General features: G+C 34.2%; 1 long non-coding RNA gene across 2 annotated transcripts in view; it reads right to left on the reverse strand.

Moving 5' to 3' along the window:
- LOC149779118 (uncharacterized) overlaps positions 1-9,414 on the reverse strand; it is a 130,797-nt gene extending 121,383 nt beyond the window's left edge. For both annotated transcript variants that reach the window (XR_016415371.1, XR_016415372.1), the window contains exon 1: positions 9,285-9,414. This is a non-coding gene — a long non-coding RNA (uncharacterized LOC149779118). The remainder of the gene's footprint in view (positions 1-9,284) is intronic.
- Positions 9,415-13,635: the final 4,221 nt, after the last annotated feature.

Consider the following 13,635-nt stretch of genomic DNA (forward strand, 5'->3'; position numbering starts at 1 on the left):
TTTCTAAATAACATCTAATTAAATTTCAGTTGTTAATATGTTGTAAATATTTAAAAACTTAAAGTTGAACTCAAAAGAAGCACATTTATTTGATAAACAGAGTAACATAAATTGAGTCAATGCGAATGATGACTTGTTCCTAGGCCGCATGAAAACCCTTGGCGTGCCACAAGAAAGCCTTTGGCGGGCCGCATGCGGCCCGCGGGCCGTAGTTTGCCCACCTCTGCTATATGATTTAATGTGTGCCTATTATCTGTCTATCCTTGGGATGATGCGTGAAATGAATGTTGATATACAAAAGTGTTCTTTGTAGTCAATTTGTTTTTATGTTGATATCATCAGGATATGAAAATAACAAAATCACAATAAACTTCAAATAAAAAACCGAGAACAAAAGAAACGAAGCTAAATATGTAAATTCTAATTTCATGTAACATTTCCGTTTGTCATTATTTTGTACCTAAAGCATGAAAATCAATTCGAATAATAAAAAACACTGATACACGCTGAATAAAGGCGATTACAATTGTCATAGGAAATGAGACACCAAGTAAGTTCAATGCACGTAGATTCACATTGTCCTATAAGTATTTTATCTGTAAATGTAAACTGTAAAGTCTCTCTTTCTCTCTCTAAAACAACAAATGTTCAGTACACCATGTTGCACATGTTCATATTTACAAGGAATGCCAAAGAGCCCGCTTCTTATATTTCCTGTACAACATGACTTACGGATAATATAGTGCAAGTCTGTTGTTGTTGAGAGTTGATCTTTCGGTAGCAGTATGTGTAGGACTCAGCACCTTTCGTTCCTGTTCCTATTTTATCGACCATTCTATGACGTTATTCACCCTTCCACTACCATCTCCCCATCGATAAATAATAGAAAAGATATCATATCTTTATCGCGGCAAGACCACCTCAGTCCCATTTCCCATGAAAGGATGCTCTGTATGCATTTCTAATTTATTTGTATTACGTACCCACCCGATGATGTCATCCACCCTCCCACCCCACTAGCCATGCCTCTATGGTTCATACGCTGCCAGTTTTCCAGATAGCGTAAAACAATTTAGTCTTCCCTATTTGTGAACTGAAATAACTGATTATATTCATTATATTATTTGACAATCTGAAAAACAAAAACTTGAGGTAAAAGGAAATATATCCTGTTTCGAATGAAAATCCCAGCTCTCCCAACACTTAAACCGTCATTTCTAGGTTGTACTTATTTTCAATATTGTTTGATATACAAATTACAGTTGGCTTCATTTTCTAATTCACAGTGTCAGTGTTTTCTTTTGATTTTGGTTCTGGATCAGATCTTTTACATCCAGTACGTCAGCAGGTGCTATACTCATCTAGAAACTCATTCGAATCACGTTATAGTTACATACATGTTGGGATATCATTGAAAGTATATTTACTTAGACCCGAGTTCCAAAAATAGACACACTGGTTACATTTTAAACCTGTACATTGATATCGTGAACTCACACAACCTGGATGAACACGTCAGCAGGTTAGATAATTCCTGGACGAATAATAAAGCTGTCAAATAATTAGCAGCAGCAGTGGGAGTTGTCCTGCTGAATTATATCATAGATATTCCCAAAACGTTACCGTAGTAAGTTTACTTAAATAAACTGTCTCCATTTATCACCTGTGCATTCATACTATGAAAACAAATTACCCATTTGAAAATGGACTTGCAAATATTGTAGCTAATACATAAACCCGAGCGTGATGCCTATAGGTTAAATGATTTCACAACGGAAATACCGGGCTATTGTATAATTAGATCGTGGATGTCCCAAAACCACTGGATCTAGTTTCAAACCAGTTTATCACATATCCTTCCGATGGAGTTTATCTCTATAATTTTATGAATAACAAGTAAAAATGACTGGTTAAATTATAAACTTTTGTACATTTTTTGTAGCTAATATATATACATTTATGTACAGAGCTGGCTGATTACAAAGTAAACTCAGCTCGTTCCAAGTCAGTAGCTGAACCTTAATTAAGGTCTGATTTCTCTTCTCGACCGAAAGATCGGACGTGACAAAGTGTAATCATTTATTTAAAAAAATTAATAATAGAGAATAATGTTGATTAAAACTATTGTGCAGACAAATGTGTAACCACCACCAGCCTCAAATTTCAAAATGGATAAACACCTGACCACCTGCATTATACAAATAGATCGTAGGTGTAGAGCAATCATTCGATATAATATAACACTATTATAAAATCGAACCCACAACCTCCCGTATCCGAGTCGAACGCCCTAACCATATATATATATTCATATATGAGAATAATTGTCGCGGATTGCAATAGAATCTATTCAGGTATCTAATGATAGTTAGTGTAAAGCGACATCGTGAATAGTTTATGTGCTGATCTAAAAATGCATTAGATTGCTGTAAATGGATTCACTAATAAAGAATTCCAAATCATTACTTTCCTTTGATGATTTCCGGTGAACAATACAATTCCATAATTTGTCTTGAACGTTTAGCTAAGTTCGATACACAGTTTTGTTTTCTCCATAAAAATGTTTAATTTATTGTCACAGAAAAAATTATAAACGCCCATGGCGACATATACGACAGCAGCACGCAGTTATCGAAAGAGTTTAATCCTTTACTAAAGGATTACATACACTTCTGGCCACTCCTCTTGAACTCGGCAAATTTACATTACGAAGGTCACGAACTCTGGATGTGTAAGGTAATACAGAGTGTCGGCGCTAATGAGGAAATATATACATTGTTTTATATATATATATATATATATATATATATATATATATATATATATATATAGATAGATATATATATACAAACAAAGCATTTTGTCAATTTTTGTCGTAATTTACAGAAATACATTATTAGATGTAACGCCGTGAACAGTCGCGATGACGTTTGAAACGACATATACGCTTTGGTCGTGGTTATCTTTGCTTCTAAGGAAATAAATGAACAATTGAAAAAAATATTATCCATGCATGTATTTTCATCTCAACACTTCTGATTCGGAATACTTCCTAAATATTACTATACTGCTAAATAATTTTGAATCGCAAATATTCTTTCGATCACCAAACAAATATAATGTGATTGCAAAATGGCATAAATAATGTACTGACAATTTATACCTTCAGAGAAAAGAATGGAGGGGGCTCTGCGTTTTTGGGGAAAAAATTCAGACCCCCAATTAACCTAAAATAAAAGTTTTGTACTGATGCTAAACATTTACTTTATGTCAGATTTCTCTACAGAGCTTTATATCAGTGTTTTGCTTTAGTTTGGTTTTGTATCAAGTCTTTTGGTCTTTTAAATCCCATGCTCTATTCTGGCCCGTATTCAAACTAGACGATCATTGCTGATCAACTTACAGATAGTTACACACAAGTAAAGACAACCGTTCCGAGTGCATTTGCTTGGATATAAAGATAGACACACTGTTTACATTTATCACCTGCGTATTGACACTGTGAAAGCAACAGTTCTACATGTATATGTATAACTAAATGGCATTTGATATACGTCAAAGGATTTCTCAGCGGTTCATCCTAGTATTAGATCATGGATATTCTATTTGGTTTCTCTGTAATATTGAGAACGAATGTCATCTGTATTTTCAGGACCAACGAGTCGAAATTATTGATTATGCTTTAGTCTTTAATATACAATGTAAGACGTACGTGTTTGTGTTAAAATATCTACCGAAGGGAATTTCGGCTTATATTCACCTATAAATAGTCACCTATTTACGACGTTTTATGTTCCCATCCATTGCGAAGCTCTGATGGTAGCAAGGACTTGCTTCATTTTTGGTTCATTTTTATTATCCGATATTTTCAAGATGCTTTGTCCGAAGCGAAATTCGGTCGAACTCACGCGTTTACGGTTTATGTACAATTCTTATTGCTTACACCAGGTAAGGTGATAATACGACTTCCAATGCGCACATCAGAAACTATAAATTGTATTTAAGGGACATTGGTACTGCACAGCGCAGTACAGGTGGGTGTGGTGGTACTCTGAAATGTGCCGTAATGCCTAACAATTATGGTAACAGTGATGTTCCATTTGTTTCAATAACATATCTGCAACATTTAGCAGTGGGTAGTTGGAAAATAACTAATAATTGCAATAACATTCCATGCCTTCCTATCCAGATACTTTGATGCAGTGAACAGCAGTATGAAGTCTGCATGTAGTTAAATACAGATGTCATTGTCACTACTGAATAATCAATTTAGCTGCAAGGAGAAGTAGAGTTTGCATAAGGTCACGAACGTTGATTGTGTAAGGTAATACAGGGTGTCGGCGCTAATGAGCAATTAGATCATGGATATTCACGAAATTGAGGTCTAGTACGTGACAACTGTTTTGATTTAAATAGCTTTATTACTATTAAAATGGACTCACATAGTTCTCATACGCATGAGGAAGTAAAAATTTCTCTATATTAGTCTAACAAATATTGATTCGTTATTATCAAACGTATCTAATGTAAATACTCCTAACTGGCCCACCACAATGGTTTAGCCTCCCTTAACAACTTCGGGTCGGTTAGAGAAAAAAATAAATGCATAGTGTGAATCATTACAATGTTTACTTTTATGATGAAAAATGCATAATGTTACCTGTTACATTGTGCCATAAATGGGTATAATTGTTAAATGGGTTCGTAACAGTGTAGGTACAGTAAGGGTATTAAAAAAGACATATACATATATGCCACGCATGTACATGTAAAACTAACCATCAAAGCATCTTTGAGCCGAGCTCTCACAGAAATCCTCTCAACTGACTTATGGACTCGCGTTTATATATATATATATATATATATATATATATATATATATATATATATATATATATATATATATACAATTGCAATGCCAGTAGCTGGTAAAAGATAAATAGAGTCACGTCTACAACATAAGATAAACCCTGCCAGTTAAGGCAGACACGAAGAAAGCATTGAAAGCAAACAACATTCTAACAATTTTTAAAAAAATAACTGAATACATTTGGCTTCCATCGGTTGAAGGACTGGTGTTATGATAACATTATTACGATCAAGCAGGACTTGCCCAAGTGCTATAAATATCTACTTAACAGAAAACCCCAAACATGTATTACTACGCTCAATTAAGGTTTCTGTTTTTTTAATAATGCAAACAAAATAACATAACGAATAATGGAAATTTCAGTTATAAGAGTCTAACGCTGTTTTTTCTGAGTTTACCGTGATATAAGCTATCAGTTGCCGACTCGAACAGCTTACATAACGCCGTCATATATATATATATATATATATATATATATATATATATATATATATATATATATATATATATATATATATATATATTCACATATTGTAGATATTTGATATGTCCATCAATTGCGAAGCTCTGATGGTAGCAAGGACTTGCTTCATTTTTGGTTCATTTTTATTATCCGATATTTTCAACACGTTTTGTCCGAAGCGAAAGTTGCTCGAACTCACGCGTTTACGGTTTATGTGCAATCCTTATTGCTTACACCAGGTAAGGTGATAATACGACTTCCAATGCGCACATCAGAAACTATAAATTGTATTTAAGGGACATTGGTACTGCACAGCGCAGTACAGGTGGGTGTGGTGGTGCTCTGAAATGTGCCGTAATGCCTAACAATTATGGTAACAGTGATGTTCCATTTGTTTCAATAACATATCTGCAACATTTAGCAGTGGGTAGGTGGAAAAATAACTAATAATTACAATAACATTCCATGCCTTCCTATCCAGATACTTTGATGCAGTGAACAGCAGTATGAAGTCTGCATGTAGTTAAACACAGATGTCATTGTCACTATTGAATAATCAATTTAGCTGCAAGGAGAAGTAGAGTTTGCAAAAAGTCACGAACGTTGGTTGTGTAAGGTAATACAGGGTGTCGGCGCTAATAAGCAGTTAGATCATGGATATTCCCGAAATTGAGGTCTAGTTTCGGTTTCATTTCTACGTGACACTGAGAATGATTGCCATTTGTATTCTCAGGACGAACGAGTGCAAATTAGGATAGGGATTATGCCCATTATTTGCATAAGTTCTTGTATACGTGACAACTGTTTTGATTTAAATAGCTTTATAACTATTAAAATGGACTCACATAGTTCTCATACGCCTGAGGAAGTAAAAATTTCTCTATATTATTCTAACAAATATTGATTCGTTATTATCAAACGTATCAAATGTAAATACTCCTAACTGGCCCACCACAATGGTTTAGCCTCCCTTAACAACTTCGGGTCGGTTAGAGGAAAAATAAATTGCCATAAATGGGTAAAATTGTTAAATGGGTTCATAATAGTGTAGGTACAGTAAGGGTATTTAAAAAGACATATACATATATACCACGCATGTACATGTAAAACTAACCATCAAAACATCTTTGAGCCGAGCTCTGACATAAATCCTCTCAACTGACTTATGGACTCGCGTTTAAATATATATATATATATATATATATATATATATATAATTGCAATGCTAGTAGCTGGTAAAAGAAAGTAACATTTCCATTGGTCAGAATGTTACCACGTGATCAAAATAAATTGCGTTTACTTCTGTATAAACTGTAAGGAGAACTACTTTTCTAAGAATACCCTCTTCTATAAATAGAGTCACGTCTACAGCATTAGATAAACCCTGCCAGTTAAGGCAGACACGAAGAAAGCATTGAAAGCAAACAACATTCTAACAATTTTTAAAAAAATAACTGAATACATTTGGCTTCCATTGGTTGAAGGACTGGTGTTATGATGACATTATTACGATCAAGCTGGACTTGCTCAAGTGCTATAAATAGCTACGTAACAGAAAACCCCAAACATGTATTACTACGCTCAATTAAGTTTTCTGTTTTTTTAATAATGCAAACAAAATAACATAGCGAATAATGGAAATTTCAATTATAAGAGTCTAACTCTGTTTTTTTCTGAGTTTACCGTTGTATAAGGTGTGAGTTGCCGACTCACACAGGTTACATAACGCCGTCATATATATATATATATATATATATATATATATATATATATATATATATATATATATATATATATATATATATATATATATATATTGTAGATATTTGTTATGTCCATCAATTGCGAAGCTCTGATGGCAGGTAGGACTTGATTAACTGCTCATTTTTGTTAAGTGCTATTTTCAACACTCTTTGTTGGAAATGAAAGTCGCTTGAATTCACACGTTAACTGTTTATGTGGATTTGTTTTATTGATTACACCAGGTTATTTGATAATACGACTTCCAATGAGCACATCAAAAACTATGAATTGTAATTAAGGGATATTGGTACTGTGCGATGCCATACAAGTAGGTGGGGTTGATACTTTGAAATACGTTCGGGCGTTATTAGCTGAGTCGGCAACTGACAGTTTATACCACGATAACCTCAGAAAAAATAACGTTAAACTCTTAAAAGCCTTTCTATTCATACACACATGAATGCAATGAACAGCAATATGAAGTCTTTAGTACAAGTGGGTAGGAGATGGTACTTTGATTGTAAAGAGATGGCTACAAATTATGGTAACAGTGATGTTCCGTTTCTTTCAATAAAGTATACTGCAACATGTAACAGTGAGTGTGTGAAAGAATAACTTAATTATGTAGCGAAAGTGAAATGCTATTGACACTAATGTATAATCCATTTAGTGGCATTGCGAAATAGATTTTGTATAGACGTTGAAGATAGTAAATATGTTCTCTGATCTGCATACACTGTTTGCAAATGAAATGGGTCCCAGTCAGTTCCTAAAAACCTTGACATTACGTTCCAAGAAAATGTACGAAGGCATGTGTTGGCTTTAGCCAGCAATTTATGATGACGACACTAGCATAACAATACGTGTATTTTGGAAATCATAAGGACACCAGTTTTACTCCCAAACAATATGATGATTATCCAAAATGAATAGTGTGAAATACATTTTATCTAATCATCCGTCTTTCAGTTCATTATGTATATCTATCTTTATGTCTATTCACTGGAATTGGTAGTTCATTTTTCTGTACTTTATGAATTCATGAGTTAAAATCTCTAGCCACTTTCATAGTATCCTAATAATGGGTTCGCGGCAAAATGTACAAAATGTAAGACTTGGTCTTTTCTATCCTCCTTTTGAAGACGACCAGCCACATTAAGATGCCTCCTGTTTTCTAATGCACTCCATTTTTTGTGTGCAAATGATACTCTGTACAACGATTGAAACTAATTTAATCAGTGTTTATGTATCATACGCCAAACGACATAAATATATATTTATCACAAATACTAAACATGTTACTAAATCACCATTAGTATGTATATATTTGTACGAAAGGTGTCAACTCTTTCCCTGTATGTGGCCTATTCGACACACCATATAATCTATTGAAGAAAACAGTATAGATATATACATGTATTTATTTAGGCTAAGAAGTTAATGTCAAGTACTTTCCATTGTCTTTAGACTGGTTTTAATATCAAAGGGCTGGTGATACCTTAAGTTAAAAACTTAGGTGGATTAATATTTAGAAAACTGTGTGATATAAAAGAAGAAATAACAGTAAAATGACAGAAAACAAACGTTTAAGTTTTGTGATAGGGAACAGCAGTACATGTAGGTTATTTAGTTACGAGGTAACTAGAGCCTTGCCATGGACGAAAGCTGGTTCAATGGTACACCTTTCCTCTTAATTTAAAAAGCCCCACTAAATCAATGGAAGGAAAATAAGAGCAGGATAATGTGACTGAGTGGTACATGATGCTACATTTCTGTGGCATGATGTCCCGATGCTGGACATCACTATAAACTGCCACACTAAGGACATTGTAGCCGTATGAATAAATTGTTAAAGCTACGTTAAAAATAATCTAAATCATACACCCATTCCTCGCTAAATACAACTTTTCTCTCATGCCAAATCAGCATTATGTTACAATACACAACCAAACGGTGATAGCTAGTTAAATAAATAAATCTAGCAATAAAGAAAAGAAAGAAAGAAATAACCCCGTAAGAAAATATTGATGAATCCTATTGTCATTAAATTTTCAACAACATCAAAACTGCATTCTTGTTTTTCCATTACTATACCGCGTAAGAATATGATAAAAAAATTTTACCTTGTCATGGCGAGTAAATGGGAGCTAAGCCGACCCAAGTTTGGTCTGGCCTGGCCTGGTATCTAACCCGATTACATTGGATTACCTGCCAAGCTTCCCTTGTGAGTACTGTCATACATGTACATTTTATTTTGATGAATGGTAGTTCACCGCATCAAGATGGCCGATTCTCCCCAGACACTCTCCGTTACAGAACACTCACGTTTAACCTCCTCATGCGTTGGTTCAAGATATGACTCATCCAACGTTGGTATGTGAGGAAGCTTGTCAGTAGGAGGGCTTGCGGGTTCTTCAACAAATATGATTGGCTTTAATTTTCACCTTGTCATAAATGCGAGCTAAGTCGACCCAAGTCTATATTGATCTGAAAACCTGCTTTAGACCCCAGCCCATTCTCAAACCATATCAAGCCAAATCGATCATCAGATTAACTTTAGCATTTTTACATCATGTTATTTCACTGTACCCTAGAGTGTTATTGTATATCGGGTCGAAACGTTAGCGTTAGCGTTAGGCAAATAACTAAGTAAAAGCACACACTTTCAAGATACTATATATCTCTATATATGTCACCCAATATCGTAGTGAGACCGAAAATTATTTTGTACATAGCATATAATTGTCCTAATGATGAGAAATTTGTATGTGTGTAGGTATGTATGTATGTATGTATGTATGTATATATATATATATATATATATATATATATATATATATATATATATATATGTGTGTGTGTGTGTGTGTGTGTGTGTGTGTGTGTGTGTTTGTGTGTGTGTGTTTGTGTTTGTATGTGTGTGTGCGTGTGTGTTGCACACAGTGTAAGACTACTTTAAAAATGGGGAGAGGCACCCGGATTGTCGATCAGAGTTGACTGACCATTATTAGTACGAAAGTACATGTCGACTACAGACTGTTTAATAAACTTCAGGTTTTCCAACAAAATAAATCATGTACAACACAATTTTAAAGTCTACATCTGCCATTTTTTTAAAGCCAGCAGAAAATTACAACATAACATACTTGTATTTTCACTCTCATGAGATACTATCGGCTCGACCTCTTACTTCTTGATAAATAATAATCAAGTGAGCTGACTCTTTTATAACATCATTGAACATTAGCAGATGACAAACTGGTTAACCGATTTGTTACCGTGATATCGATTTTAAGACGATGTAGAATCTATCTGAGAACATAGAATACGGCCAGGTTTGGAAACAGTGATTTTCAGCGGTGCAGTAGTGTACTCGCCAGCAATTCAGAAATCAACCGGTCATGTAGCTATAGTAACCTATGGTCATGTAGTGTATATAAGGTAAGCTGACAATAGGTGGATGCTATGCAGAAAATTGCCAACAACTTCGAATACCGAGATAATATAGAACCCGCGTTATCATAGGAAGGAAGGATACCACTGTAATATGTACTTACGTCCATAAAGTGTCTTATTTCAGGCAAGTATGAATGACCACAATTGTTACTCGCAGATGCCAGTCTGTATAGACTATACAGTGCTTAATGTCGAGTTCCAGGTAATGACAGGTTAAAAATAGCATAAAAGGCCATCGTTCATCGAGTTTTTCACTCTAGTATTTGTCTTGATCAATTTTTAACATCGCTATCTTGTAATAGCAGAATCAACTTTAAAGACAAAATTAACCATGCTAAAATTGGTAAAATTGTCTAATAATTTCGGTGTACATATATCATAGATGTTATTTTTCGATTTTTTTAAATATAAATAAACATGTTTGGACTTCTTTCTTTCGGGAATTTGAATAAAATCCGAACTGCCTACATCTTCATCTAACAAATGAATTTATTTTTTATATCCCCTTTATTTATCCTTCTAAAATCACTACAAAAGTATTACTTTCTGAGCGAAATTCTCACCTCTCTCCGTTTTGTAAAGAAGATTAATAGATAAGTAAAAAATATATACATTGAACACCCATATCAAGCATGACTCAATACTAACCATATTAACCCTGAATACAAGATATAATAAGATATGCGTAGTATTTTAATATTTAATATATATATTTAATATATATATATATATATATATATTTCTCACCCATGCGACAGAGAAATTTACTTGTTTTGCTAACCTTACTTTTCTTCTTTTCTTGTCTAGTCATCTCATACCAATCGTCTCAGTCAAGGTGTCCACGCGCTCAGAACTACTTAAAAATAAAGAAACCCGTGTTGTCTTATACTCTGCCTGACGAACTTGTACTAAAAATCAAACGACAACAACAACAGCAACAAATCTATAACAAAAACTTAGTAACTTAAGGTAAATCCATCTTTGAGAACACACAATAAAAACCATTTCGCGAGAGACAAAGACACAAACGAACACGATGTCGAACATTTTGGTATTATGCTATTTCGTTCCACACAGCATGGTCAATTTTATCTATATGCAGGCCTAGCTCACTACATTTTTCAGGTCAGCGTCACTAAATGTAGCTAAAGCTACCTGACTAGTTTTAAATAATATGTGTAAAGAAATTATATACTGTTAGCTACATTTAGTGACGCTGACCTGAACAATGTCTGTGCTACAGATAGATTAAAATTCTAAAGACTATTGACCTATACATTTCTTAGCCTCCCAACTTTCCTAGCAACCAATGAAAACTTAGTAACAGCTAGAAACGTGTTATATAAAACATGCTTTATTCTAATTTTGTTAATCATATACGATGTGCCCCTGTTGAATAAAAAATATAACTACAATATTTAAAGACAAAGAATGCACTTACCAGCCAGAAGGAATCATTTATCCGCCAATACCTTAATCGATAAATAAATTTCACTGTAGCACTTCCCATATTTCTACGACAGAAAAATAAATGTTCAATGAATCCGTGAAATTTAAAGTTTAGCACATGGTTATCCGCTAGAGTCCGTTTTGTTGAGGGTCTTTTTTTACACCGGGGGTAATTTTACAATCAATATTAAGAAAACACAAGTGTGTTACACACAGTTTCAAATCCTCCAAAGAAAAGACTAGTTATATACGATAGTGACGCAGATCTCTAATTACTCATGAATAATCTAAAGAAAGATGTTACTCTTCGTTGCAGCTTGTCCTAAGTATAACTACAGTAGAGCTGAGTAGCCAATATCGTTTTATTATTTACAACATAACTTTTCAAAATTTGAATTGATGAAGAAAAAAAAGTTTCTTGCAATAAATATTAATTCTTTATTGTCAATTTCATATAACATCCATATATTAAATGTGATAATACCTCATTATTATTCGACGTTTTATGCTGTTATTTTTCTTTTGCTCACGCATATAAACTGTGTACTTCGGACGCAACGGTCACACCACAGCCCTTATTAACATATTTATATGAATGCGCAGCATGTAAACGCTAGTTCAGAATTCTTTTTACTTTAAAGGAAAATATTGGGTGAGAAAAATAATCTACGTTGGGATTTGGACCGAGATAAGGAAATTCCAGTCACAGGTTTATATTATATGTCTCCCCACTCGGGCAAGCCTCGTGGGGAGACAAATAATATAAACCTTTGACTGGGATTTCCTTGTCTCGGCCCAAACTCCAACATAGGTTCTATATATATATACACCATGCACAAAATACGTGAATTATTTCACAAGAGAGCATGGAAATTCCAAGATCTAATTTCTTACTTGTAGGTAGATGGGTACTATTGATAAAACATAATGTCATAGTGCTGTCTATTTTTAACATTTTGAGAAAATAGATCAAGTGATTCAATATACGTATATGCGCATTATCTAGTTTAGAATAGATCATTATTTAAACAACTACATTCGCTTCTCAGTCTTGTACGTTAAGCTTTAATCACGAGTTAACAGACAAAGTAATAAGAAGGAATTATCTGTTTATCCCGATTCGGGTAAATGTCGAAAAATTTATTTTAAATATAAAGGATGCTTATAATTCCCAGTGTTAATTAATTATCTAGGAGATGTTCTTGGCATCTGTCCGTCTACGGGAGACGATGGCGTAGTTGCAGAGTAAGCTTTTGTTTATCCTTCTTTCTAGCTCTCTTTTCAGCTTGTTTTATTCTCCTCTCTTCCTCTGCGTTTTGAACTCCCTGCCTGACAGCTGGACGCCAGCTGGAACGGTTGTTTGCACAGCTCTCCCAGTCATTGACATTGATGTTTGCAGCCTTCATATCCTTCTTGCAAATATCTTTGTAGCGCAGATGTGGCCGTCCAGTTGGTCGTGCACCTTCTGTTAACTCCCCATATAACAGGTCCTAGGGGATAACTTTTATTAAAACATCTACTCAAACATTTTGTTAGTATCATCATTTGAAAAGTTTATTTACTGTGGCACACAAGAGCCCCTAGCCTTATGCCATGCCTCAAAAGTACTCAGCGACTTATTCTTGCATTTCTGCTATTTTGAATCTCAGTTTCC

This window comes from Sinohyriopsis cumingii, chromosome 17 (genome assembly GCF_028554795.1).
Source record: "Sinohyriopsis cumingii isolate HCF-2022 chromosome 17, ASM2855479v2, whole genome shotgun sequence".
Lineage (NCBI taxonomy): Eukaryota > Metazoa > Mollusca > Bivalvia > Unionida > Unionidae > Sinohyriopsis > Sinohyriopsis cumingii.